This window comes from Zophobas morio, unplaced genomic scaffold, assembly GCF_036711695.1.
Source record: "Zophobas morio isolate AGI-343-1 ecotype UQ-CSIRO unplaced genomic scaffold, CSIRO_AGI_Zmor_V1 ptg000026l, whole genome shotgun sequence".
NCBI lineage: Eukaryota > Metazoa > Arthropoda > Insecta > Coleoptera > Tenebrionidae > Zophobas > Zophobas morio.
The window spans coordinates 12,304,835-12,317,963 of record NW_026972131.1 but is presented as its reverse complement, the minus strand read 5'-3'; the positions used below and the strand labels follow the sequence as shown (position 1 = coordinate 12,317,963).

At 35.2% G+C, this 13,129-nt stretch overlaps 1 protein-coding gene across 2 annotated transcripts in view; it reads left to right on the top strand.

Moving 5' to 3' along the window:
* The window catches only part of LOC135136159 (protein phosphatase 1 regulatory subunit 14B), a 61,313-nt gene that overhangs the window by 16,333 nt on the left and 31,851 nt on the right, over positions 1–13,129 (top strand). Inside the window, exon 1 of one of the 2 annotated variants that reach the window (XM_064065306.1) lies at positions 63–237. The exons of the other annotated variant lie outside the window; for it this stretch is intronic. The gene's annotated coding sequence lies outside the window, so the exon portion shown is untranslated. Of the gene's footprint in view, positions 1–62; positions 238–13,129 lie in introns of those variants that run through there. 2 annotated transcript variants of the gene reach the window in all.

Here is a 13,129-nt window from a genome sequence, read left to right as displayed (position 1 = left end):
CAGGAACAGCGGCCGAGTCGGACCGAAGCTCGACGAATACCTTCGTCTCGCCTAACCGCATCATCGCATTTGAACGCAGGCGTTCGTGGTGTTCGCTTAGAATTTCGGTGGTCCGTGTCTATTGAACATTTTATGTGTTAGTGTGAGTGATTTCGAGCAGGGGTGTGCAGGTCGGGCGGTGCCTTTGTCCTTTCAGGATTACCATTACGCGCCCATTCGTCCGGAACGGGAAAAAATGTAAGTCCCATTCAGCAAAACCGGGCGCGTTTTTCGAGAATTTCATTGATAGGCGAACTCGTGGGCAGCCAATTCGAAAAACAAAAGTCGCTTTACGATTGCAAATCCGACTAATCTGTGAATAATTTATTGTTGTTTGTTGTTCGTTTGAAAAAAGTAATTACTTTTACTTTTTGTTTTGTGGTTCGGTTACGGACCAATTAGAGTTCTTCGGTGAAACCCAATTATCGGGGTTTTAATTGAAGAGGTGCGTTTTTAATTTTGCTGGTGTGCATTTTTTAAGGTAATTAATACCCGGAAAGAACGCGCTTGGAATTATTTATAAATTTCCGGAGAATCGATTTTTGGCACAACGTTCACCTTAACCGCCGCGGTTTGTGGCATTTAAAATTGCCCATTTATGAATGTCGTCTGTTTTCCTATTTCGCACTTGTCTCCACTTTCGGCTTTGATGTATCGTTTTATACTGGGTGGAACGCCCACTCCCCGTAATTATGATTTAGAATAATAGACCCCAACATCGTTTGACCACCAGTTCTTTTTGGATGGCTGAAGCTGTAATTACCATGAGTTATTGTTATTGTTTTAAAGGTCACACTAAAGACGTTTCATTTTTGGCTCTTGTGAGTCTCGTGTACAATTTTGCGGTCGTAAAATAACACACTATTCACGATTCGTTTCAATTTTTCGCCAATTATCGGTTCATATTTGGTCGGAATTCGGCTTCGTTTGGAACCTCGGGATTTTTATGATAACGCTAATAAAATCTTGCGAAAGGTAATTAAAAAGGTGAAAACACCATCGGGTTAATTATAAATTCCATTTTATGCTTATTAGGTTGCGGCTGCTCTGCTGCGACGCCGAAGTTTTTACTCTATTTTTATCGGTGGATAAGTTATATAAAATTACGCTGTACGAAAACGAGCCACAAATGCGCAAAAGTACTTCACTGACTACACCGGCCGCAGAATGAAAACTTTTCATGTTTACACGGCATAGAATATCAGTCACCAGATTCTTTCAAATTCGTTCAAAAACCGGAACACCAAGGGCCCTGAAGATTCTTTAAAATATTTCAAAAATCGAAACATAATGAGTCCCAAGATTGTTAAAAGAAATTTCAAAAACCTAACACTAGGTGCCCCCGAGATTCTCTAAAACACCTCAAAAATCGAAACAATATTATGAGCCCTCAAGATCGTTTAAAACAATTTCAAAAACCTAACACCAGATGTCCCCGAGATTCTTTAAAACTTCACCAAAATCGCAACATTTTGAGCCCCAAGATTGTTTAAAACAATTAAAAAAACCTAACACGAGGTGCCCCCGAGATTCTTTAAAATCGCAACATTCTGAGCCCCATGATTGTTAAAAACAATTTCAAAAACCTAACACCAGGTGCCCCCGAGATTCTTTCAAACATCTCCAAAATCGCAATACTATGAGCCCTCAAGATTGTTTAAAACTTCACCAAAATCACAACATTTTGAGCCCCAAGGTTGTTTAAAACAATTAAATAACCTAACACAAGGTGCCCCCAAGATTCTTTGAAACTTCACCAAAATCGCTACATTATGAACCCCAACCCAAGATTCTTTAAAACTTCACCAAAATCGCTACATTATGAACCCCAAGATTGTTAAAAACAATTTCAAAAACCTAACACCAAATGCCCCCGAGATTTTTTAAAACTTCACCAAAATCGCAACATTTTGAGCCCCCAAGATTGTTTAAAACAATTAAAAAAACCTAACATGAGATGCCTCCGAGATTCTTTAAAATTTCAAAAAAAATCGCAACATTTTGAGCCTCCAAGGTTGTTTAAAACAATTACAAAAACCGAACACAAGGTGCCCCCAAGATTCTTTAAAACTTCACCAAAATCGCTACATTATGAACTCCAAGAATGTTTAAAACAATTTCAAAAACCTAACACGAGGTGCCCCCGAGATTCTTTAAAACTTCACCAAAATCGCAACATTAGGAGTCCCATGACTGTTAAAAACAATTTCAAAAACCTAACAGCAGGTGCCTCCGCGATTCTTAAAAAACATCTCAAAAATCGCAACATTATGAGCTCTCAAGATTGCTTAAAACAATTTCAAAATCGTAACACCAGGTGCCCCCGAGATTCTTTAAAACATCTCAAAAATCGAAACATTATGAGCCCTCAAGATTCTTTAGAACAATTTCAAAAACCTAACGCCAGGTGGCCCTGAGATTCTTTAAAACTTCACCAAAATCGTTACATTATGGGCCCCAAGATTGTTAAAAGCAATGTCAAAAACCTAACACCAAGTGCCCCCGAGATTCTTTCAAACATCTCCAAAATCGCAACACTTTGAGCCCTCAAGATTGTTTAAAACAGTTTCAAAAACCTAACACCAGATGCCCCCGAGATTCTTTAAAACATCCCAAAAATCGCTGCATTATGAGCCCTCAAGATTGTTTAAAACAATTTCAAAAACCTAACACCAGGTGCTCAAGAGATCCCTTAAAACATCTCCAAAATCCAAACACTATGAGCCCTCAAGATTGTTTAAAACAATTTCAAAAACCTAACACCAGATGCCCCCGAGATTCTTTAAAAGTTCACTAAAATTATAACATTATGAGCCCCAAGATTGTTAAAAACAATTTCCAAAACCTAACGCGAGGTGCCCCCGAGATTCCTTAAAACTTCACCAAAATCGCAACATTTTGAGCTCCCAAGATTGTTTAAAACAATTAAAAAAACCTAACACGAGGTGCCCCCGAGATTCTTTAAAACTTCACCAAAATCGCAACATTATGAGCCCCAAGATTGTTAAAAACAATTTCAAAAACCTAACACCAGGTGCCCCCAAGATTCTTTAAAACATCTCAAAACTTGCAACATTATGAGCCCTCAAGATTGTTAAAAACAATTTCAAAAACCTAACACGAGATGCCCCCGAAATTCTTTAAAACTTCACCAAAATCGCAACATTGGGAGCCCCATGATTGTTAAAACAATTTCAAAAACCTAACACCAGGTGCCCCCGAGATTCTTAAAAAACATCTCAAAAATCGCGACATTATGAGTCCTCAAAGTTGTTTAAAACAATTTCAAAAACCTAACACAAGGTGCCCCCAAAATTCTTTAAAACTTCACCAAAATCGCAACATTATGAATCCCAAGATTGTTAAAACAATTTCAAAAACCTAACACGAGGTGCCCCCGAGATTCTTTAAAACTTCACCAAAATCGCAACATTGGGAGCCCCAAGATTGTTTAAAACAATTTAAAAAAACCTAACACGAGGTGCCCCCAAGATTGTTAAAAACAATTTCGAAAACCTAACACCAGGAGCCCACAAGGTTCTTTGAAACTATTTCAAAACTGAAAATTATGACCCCCAAGATTCTTTGAAATTCCCTCAAAAAATATAACATCAAGAGCTTCAATATTGTTTCAAACAATTTCAAAAACATAACACTAGGAATTCTCTCAAGATTCTATAAAATTCCTACAAGAAACAAAACACCGGGAATTCTGTAGATTTTTTAAACCAATTTCAAAAACATAACACCACGTATCCCCTAGATCCTTTCAAACTGTTTCAAAAACAAAACACTAGATGTCTCCGAGATTTTTCGAATTCTGTCAAAAAACAAAACACCAGGAACGTTCAAGATTTTTTAAAATTATTTCAAAAATATAACACTAGGTGCCCCTGAGATTCTTTAAAAGTCCTTCAAGGAACAAAGCACCAGGAGCCCTAATTTTTTTTTTATATATCAAAAACATAACACTTGATAACCCGAGATTTTTTCGAAATCGGTCAAAAAACAAAACACCAGGCATCTTCAAGGTTGTCTAAAACTATTTCAAAAACTTATAACACTTGGTGCCCCTGAGATTCTTTAAAATTCCTTCAAGAAACAGCACCAGAAGCCTTATTTTTTATATGAAAAACATAACACTAGATAACCCGAGATTTTTTCGAATTCGGTCGAAAACAAAACACCAGGAAGCTTCAAGATTGTTTAAGACTATTTCAAAAACATAACACCAAGTGCCCCTAAGATTCTTTAAAATTCCTTCAAGAAACAAAGCAACAGGAGCCCTATTTTTTATTAATATCAAAAACAGAACTAGGTAACCCCAGATTTTTTCGAATTCTGTCAAAAAACAAAACACCAGAAACCTTCAGGATTTTTTAAAAACCATTTCAAAAACATAACACTAGGTGCCCCCGAGATTCTTTAAAATTCCATCAGGAAACGAAGCACCAGGAGCCCTATTTTTTTATATCAAAAACATAACACTGGATAACCCCAGATTTTTTCGAATTCTGTCAAAAAACAAAACACCAGGAACCTTCAAGATTGTCTAAAACTATTTCAAAAACATAACACTTGGTTCCCCTGAGATTCTTTAAAATTCCTTGAAGGAACAAAATACCAGGAGCCTTATTTTTTTATTTTTAATATCAAGAACTTAACACTAGGTAACTCCAGATTATTTAAACCTCCTCTAAAAACGAAACGCCATGGGGCTAATTATAAATTCCATTTTATGCTCGGATATTAGGTTGCGTTCTCTATTTTTATCGCTGGAAAAATCATATAAAATTACGCTGTACGAAAACAAGCCACAAATGCCCAAAAATACCTCACTAACTACAGTGCCACAGAATGCAAACTTTACTGCTTTTTACACAACTAAAATCAGTGATTAAAAATCAATGAAGATCACAAAATTAACCCGACTTGATCTAACTCGCAGATAAAATAAAATAATAACCATCTGATTGAATTGTCCTGTAGTGGATGCACTTTATTAGCGGCGATTAATAAAACAATAGTTGCACAAAAGTGTGCAGATAACACAGATGTTCCTTACAATTTGGAATTGTGCAATCCCGCTTCGGCCTCGTTTAATCTCCAAAAAACAATATTTTTGTGTGAATCGTTTGATATTGATTATGTATGTGCCTCGTAAATTCGGCTCTTGCAGCAGATGCCCCCGAGATTCTTTCAAACTTTACCAAAATCGCAACACTATGAGCCCCATGATCGTTAAAAACAATTTCAAAAAACCTAACACCAGGTGCCCCCGAGATTCTTTCAAATATTATGAGCCCCAAGATTGTTAAAAACAATTTCAAAATCCTAACATGAGGTGCCCCCGAGATTCATTAAAACTTTACCAAAATCGCAACATTAGGAGCCCCATGATCGTTAAAACAATTTCAAAAACCTAACACCAGGTGCCCATGAGATTTTTTAAAACTTCACCAAAATCGCAACATTTTGGGCCCCCAAGATTGTTTAAAACAATTTCAAAAACCTAACACCAGATGCCCCTGAGATTCTTTAAAACTTCACCAAAATCACAACATTTTGAACCCCCAAGATTGTTAAAAACAATTTCAAAAACCTAACACGAGGTGCTCAAGAGATTCCTTAAAACATCTCCAAAATCTTAAGACTATGAGCCCTCAAGATTGTTTAAAACAATTTCAAAAACCTAACACCAGATGCCCCCGAGATTCTTTAAAACTTTACTAAAATCGCAACATTATGAGCCCCAAGATTGTTAAAAACAATTTCAAAAACCTAACACGAGGTGCCCCCGAGATTCATTAAAACTTCACGAAAATCGCAACATTAGGAGCCCCATGATCGTTAAAACAATTTCAAAAACCTAACACCAGGTGCCCATGAGATTTTTTAAAACTTCACCAAAATCGCAACATTTTGGGCCCCCAAGATTGTTTAAAACAATTTCAAAAACCTAACACCAGATGCCTCTGAGATTCTTTAAAACTTCACCAAAATCACAACATTTTGAACCCCCAAGATTGTTAAAAACAATTTCAAAAACCTTACACCAGGTTCCCCCGAGATTCTTTAAAACATCTCAAAAATCGCAACATTATGAGCCCTCAAGATTGTTTAAATCAATATCAAAAACCTAACACTAGACCCCCCGAGATTCTTTAAAACTTCACCAAAATCGCAACATTATGGGCCCCCAAGATTGTTTAAAACAATTTCAAAAATATAACACCAAGAGCTTCAATCTTGTTTCAAACTATTTCAAAAACAAAACACTAGATGTCTCCGAGATTTTTCGAATTCTATCAAAAAACAAAACACCAGGAACCTTCAAGATTGTTTAAAATTATTTCAAAAACATTACACTAGGTGCCCCTGAGATTCTTTAAAATTCCTTGAATTTTTTTTAATATAAAGAACTTAACACTAGGTGACTCTAGAGTATTTAAAACTTCTCCAAAAACGAAACACCATGAGCCTAATTATAAATTCCATTTTATGCTTAGGTATTAGGTTGTGTGCTCTATTTTTATCGGTGGAAAAGTCATATAAAATTACGCTGAACGAAAACAAGCCACAAATGCCCAAAAATACCTCACTAACTACAGTGACGCAAAATTCAAACCTTTTGTTTCTTACACAACTAAAATCAGTGATTAAAAATCAATTAAGATCACAAAATTAACCCGACTTGATCTAACCCGCAGATAAAATAAAATAATAACCTGATTGAATTGTCCTGTAGTGGATGCACTTTATTAGCGGCGATTAATAAAACAATAGTTGCACAAAAGTGAACAGATAACACAGATGTTCCTTACACTTCGGAATTGTGCAATCCCGCTTCGGCCTCGTTTAATCTCCAAAAACATAATTTTTGTGTGAATCGTTTGATATTGATTATGTGCCTCGTAAATTCGGCTCTTGCAGCAATTTATTTGATAGCCCGGACGAAGTGTCAATTAATATTTTATCAATTTGCCGAGATTGATATTAAATAAAACCGTCCGAGTTGAAATTGATTAAAAGGCAATTGACTGTTAAATAAAATTTGATATTTTAACATGTCAAGCGCTGATTGTGGTCATTCCGCTTGACCTTAGGACAGAAAGGTCAGCGGACCTTTGTTTTCTTCGCGAACAAACAAGGGAATGGTTATATTAGAGAGGTTGAAGGGACGAGCAAACTTAGGGATGTAATCTTACCCCGAAGGTACATAATCGAGGTCTAATTATAACGATGAACAGTGTGGTCATTAATCGACTTACACCTGTAAAGAACCATCGCTGTGCCCGTATGAGGGTGATTATTACAACTTTTTTCACTGTTGATTTATCGCTTGTCTGAAAGCTTTTTTTAGTTGTCGTTCACCCATTTGTACCCTTCGCTCCATTTTTTTTCTTTGTTGTTCGCTGTCCTTCACAGGAGTGATCTTCAAGCTTTTACGTTTTTGAAATTGCCGCTAACACTTAACGCTTTTTCTGGAGATGTATTTTTAATGTAAAATTTCTCATTCGTAGTGAGTAATATCCGGCGAGTGAAGTGCGAGGTCGCGGCCCTGAAGGCCGAAACGTTTTTGCCTGGGTTCCGAATTTCCGATGAGCGGATGGGAAATGGGTGCATGGGTCGTGAGATTGTCAGCCCCGTAGCTACGGGGGGGCAACAGGGGGCTGAGCCCCCCCCTAGCAGTTGTGGTTGCCCCCCCTAGAAGACTTATACATTATAAATTTCAAATTAGTAATAAAATTTCAATATAATGCCGATTGCCGAAGCATATTAACTGGCCCCACCCGCCCCACCTGTATTTTCTTACAGGGTATATTATTTGGCAATATCACACTACCGTTGATGTTGACCGTATAAAAAAATGAACATGTCACATTTTATTCCATAGCCTACTATGTACTGGATTTTCTAAAAATTGAGCTTTTATTGAAATGGACAAAAAATCGACAAAAAATTCTGAGATGTAGATCTCGATGAGCTTAATCAAAAAACATAAGATCTTGATGGTCCCAGACCAAGATTTTTAAAAAATTCGGTTCCAAAGTCGACATTTCAAAATTTCTCAAAAATTACATTTCTTTTGGCGGCTCTGGAAAAATTGTACGAATTTTCGAAAAAATAAAACCAAAAAAAAAACATTTGGAGATCGAAATCAATAAAAAGATCCCTTCTGCTAGTTTTCGAAAATGCGTGGGAAAAGTCAAATTTTTTTTATAGATTTTCAAAAATTGAGCTTTTGTTGAAATTGGCTGAAAATCTACAAAAAATTCTGAGATGTAGATCTCGACGAGTTTAGTCAAAAAACATAAGGTCTTGCTGCTATTCGGTTTCCAAGTCGACTTTTTAAAATTTCTCAAAAATGATACTCCTATTTCTTTTGACGATTCTAGAAAAATTTTAAAAATTTTCGAACAAATAAAACCAAAAACAACATCTGAAGATTGAAATAAATAAAAGAATGACTTTTGGTAATTTTTGGAAATGCTTAAGAAAAGTCAAAATTTATTTAGTTTTCAAAAATTGAGCTTTTGTTAGAGTTGACAAAAAATTCTGAAATATAGATCTCGATGAGCTTAATCGAAAAACATGTTCATGCTCCCGGAGCAAAATTTACGAAATATTGGGTTTCTACCTAAAATTTCTAAAAAATCTCAAAAGTCACTTAAAAAAAAGTTATTTCTTTATGCGATTGTGGAAAAATTCGACGAAATATCAAAAAAATAAAACCAAAAATAACATCTGTAGACTGTAGATCGAAATCAATAAAGAGATCCCTTTTGCTAATTTTCGAAGATGCTTGGGAAAAGTCAAAAAATGTATATGGATTTTCAAAAATTGATCTTTTGTTGAAATTAACAAAACAATCAACAAAAAATTCCGAGATGTAGATCTCGATGAGCTTAATCCAAAAACATAAGGTCTTGATGGTCCCAGACCAAGATTTTCGAAAAATTCGGTTTGAAAGTCGACATTTCAAAATTTCTCAAAAATTACATTTCTTTTGGCGGCTTTGGAAAAATTGTACAAATTTTCGAGAAAATAAAACCAAAAACAACATTTGGAGATCGAAATCGATAAAGAGATCCCTTTTGCTAATTTTCGAAAACGGTTGGGAAAAGTCAAAAACATTTTATAGATTTTCAAAAATTTAGCTTTTGTTGAAGTTGACTAAAAATCCACAAAAAAATCTGAAATGTTGATCTCGACGAGCTCAATCAAAAAACACAAGGTCTAGATGGTCCCAGATCAAGATTTTCGAAACATTCGGTTTCAAAGTTCAAAAATTACATTTCGTTTGGCGATTGCTGAAAAATTTTACGACTTTTCAACCAAATAAAACCAAAAACACATCTGGAGATCGAAATCAATAAAGGAATCCCTTTTGGTAATCTCGAACGTGCTTGAAAAAAGTCAAAAATTTTATACAGGTTCTCAAAAATTGCCATATTTCTTCCGTCGATTCTGGAAAAATTGTAAGAATTTTCAAAAAAATTGAATCCAAAACGATTTTTGGAAATCGAGATGAACAAAGGAGTCTCCTTTGATAATTTTCGAAAATGCTTGGGAAAAGCCAAAAATTTTATATGGGTTTTCAAAAATTGAACTTTCGTAAAAGTTGACAAAAAATTCTGAAATATAGATTTCGACGAGCTTAAAAAAACATGACAGGTTCATGGTTCCGGATCAAAATTTTCGAAATACTCGGTTTCGAGCTCGAATTTTCAAAATTTCTCAAAAATTACCATATTTCTTTTGACGATTATGGAAAAATTGTACGAATTTTCGAAAAAACAACCAAAACTACATCTGGAGATCGAAAGCAATAAAGGAATCCCTTTTGGTAATTTCGAACGTGCTTGAAAAAAGTCAAAAATTTGATACAGGTTCTCAAAAATTGCCATTTTTCTTCCGTCGATTCTGCAAAAAATGTAAGAATTTTCAAAAAAATTGAATCCAAAACGATTTTTGGAAGAAATCGAGATGAACAAAGGAATTCTTTTGGTCATTTTCGAAAATGCTTGGGAAAAGTCAAAAATTTTATATGGGTTTCCAAAAATTGAGCTTTTGTTAAAGTTGACAAAAAATTCTGAAATACACATCTCGACGAGTTTAAAAAAACATGACGAGTTCATGGTTCCGTACCAAAATTTTCGAAATATTTGGTTTCGAAGTCGGATTTTTAAAATATGTACTAAACATGCAAAAAAATAAACTCAAACAAATTGGATGTTACCTATATGGCCACTACACAAATTTTTGGATGCAGTACAGCTGTTTGTGAATCTACATTCTCTGTTTTAACCAGCATTTTAACCAAGTACCGTAATAATTTTTTGGACTTCGACAGGTTTTTACGAAAATTTAGCGTAAAAAATCGACGTTTCCAATTATTTTAATGTTCTTTCAAATATAAAAACTCAGAAAAAATAAAGTAGTTATCTAAGTGTATTATTAAAATATAAATATTTACATGAAGCCCCCTCTGTCGACAAACTTGCCCCCCCTGAATAAGTTTTCTAGCTACGGGGCTGGAGATTGTTTCTTTCGGTTTTCAAAATTTTAGCCGGTTCAGGTAGAAGTCTGCTCCTAAATGGTGAATAGCCGTGCAGCTTCCCGCTTCCCTTAATTAATTACTTCTCTCAGGTATCATTCATCTTTACAACCCTACTTTCCAACTCCAGTTATACCAGCAATTATCCGAAACCCACTCCCGTGGGCCGAACCCTCGCTTCCTGTTCGCCCGCAGAATCCCGCTCTGACTAAAACTACCGATTAACATGTAATCCGACTGCATAAATGGAAACTTGTTGATAGATGTGGCGGTAACAACATCCATCTTGTACGAGTCCATGATCTTGGTGGAGTCGAGTCGGAGTATAACGACCCATCTGTTTACGCTGAGCGTCTGAGGCTTTCATTAAGGCCCGTCTGCGTCTCCCAAAATCGTTAAACTTGCAGCTAGACTCGTATTAATAGCAATGATTTCGCGCAAATCTTGTTACGTGATACGTCGCACTTAAATGAATTTAGCGAATGTGCTTTTGAATAAATCGTTATTTTCGGAGCGGTCGTTTATAGGTTCGTCAATGTCAAGTCCGCGTCCGAACAAACACGCCGTGGGGTTAAAATTAAATGCTCAATTAAACGCTGTTTTAGGGGAGAGTTCGATTTTGCGGGGTTTATGAGCGAAGGGTTTAAACGAAGCTGGGTTGTTGCGATTGTTTAGAGGCTTGGATCTGTGCCTAAACATGCATTAAATGTTTTTCTAGGTTGTCGACCGTAAAATTTTGCGATTGGTTCTCATTTTGATATCACGAGATGTAATTGGAGCAACTTTTGAAAGAACACCCGAAAGAATTCTGGACTTTTGTTTGATGAAAGGACTTTAAAGAATTTACTGGCACTTCAGTGTTTTGATTTTGAAAAAAGTTGAAAAAACTGGCCAGTCGCTGGTGCTTTTTTTATGAAAAGATATTAAAGTATCTTAGGGCAGCCAGTGTTGTGGTTTTGAAAGAGTTTAAAAGAACTCTGAAGACCCCTGAGTGTTTTAGTTTTGAAAGAATCTCAGGGGTACCTAGTGTTTTTTTATGAAAGAATTTTAAAGAATTTTAAGAGTACTCGGTATTTTTTTTTTTCAAGAATCTTAAACAATCTTGGAGACTCCAATGCACTAGGTGTTTTTTTACGAAAGAATTTTGAAGAGTCTCAGGAGCACCTAGTGTTCTGTTTTTGACAGTGTTAAAGGAATCTTGGGGGTTCCTGAGAGTTTTGAGAGAATTTTAAAAAAGCTCAGAAGTCCCTGATATTTTTCTTGTATAAGATTTTGAAAGAATCTTCGAAATCCCCATTTTAATAAATTTCAGAAGCACCCGGTGTTTTTTTGAAGATTTTAAAAGCACTCTGAAAACCCCTGGGTGTTTTAGTTTTGAAAGAATTTTGAAGAATCTCAGGGGCACCTAGTGTTTTTTTATTAAAGAATTTTAAAGAATTTCGGGAGAGCTCGGTGTTTTCTTTTTTGAAAGAATTTTAAAAAATCTTGGGGACTCCAAGTGTTTTCGTTTGGAAAGACTTTTAAAAAAACCTCAAAACCTGGTGTTTTTTTTTAAAGAGAGAATGTCCAGTATTTTCTTTTCGAAAAAATCTTGATAGTGTTTTTTACGAAATAATTTTAAGGAATCTCATGGGCACCCAATGTTCTATTTTTGAAAGTGTTTTAAGGAATCTGGGGGGGTTCCTGAGAGTTTTAAGAGAATTTTAAAAAATCTCAGAAGTCCCTGATATTTTTCTTGTATAAGATTTTGAAAGAATCTTCGAAATTCCCATTTTAATAAATTTCAGAAGCACCCGGTGTTTTTTTGACGATTTTAAAAGAACTCTGAAAACCCCTGGGTGTTTTAGTTTTGAAAGAATTTTGAAGAATCTCAGGGGCACCTAGTGTTTTTTTATTAAAGAATTTTAAAGAATTTCGGGAGAGCTCGGTGTTTTTTTTGAAAGAATTTTAAAAAATCGTGGGGACTCCAAGTGATTTCGTTTGGAAAGACTTTTAAAAAAACCTCAAAACCTGGTGTTTTTTTTTAAAGAGAGAATGTCCAGTATTTTCTTTTTGAAAAAATCTTGATAGTGTTTTTTACGAAATAATTTTAAGGAATCTCATGGGCACCCAGTGTTCTATTTTTGAAAGTGTTTTAAGGAATCTTGGGGGTTCCTGAGAGTTTTAAGAGAATTTTAAAAAATCTCGGAAGTCCCTGATATTTTTCTTGTATAAGATTTTGAAAGAATCTTCGAAATCCCCATTTTAATCAATTTCAGAAGCACCCGGTGTTTTTTTGAAGATTTTAAAAGAACTCTGAAAACCCCTGGGTGTTTTAGTTTTGAAAGAATTTTGAAGAATCTCAGGGGCACCTAGTGTTTTTTTATTAAAGAATTTTAAAGAATTTCAGGAGACCTCAGCGTTTTTTTTTGAAAGACTCCAAGTGTTTTGGTTTTAAAAGCTTTTTAAAGAACCTCAAGATCCGGTGTTTTTTTTTAAAGAGATATATTATTCAGTATTTTCTTTTTGAAAAAGTCTTGATAGTGTTTT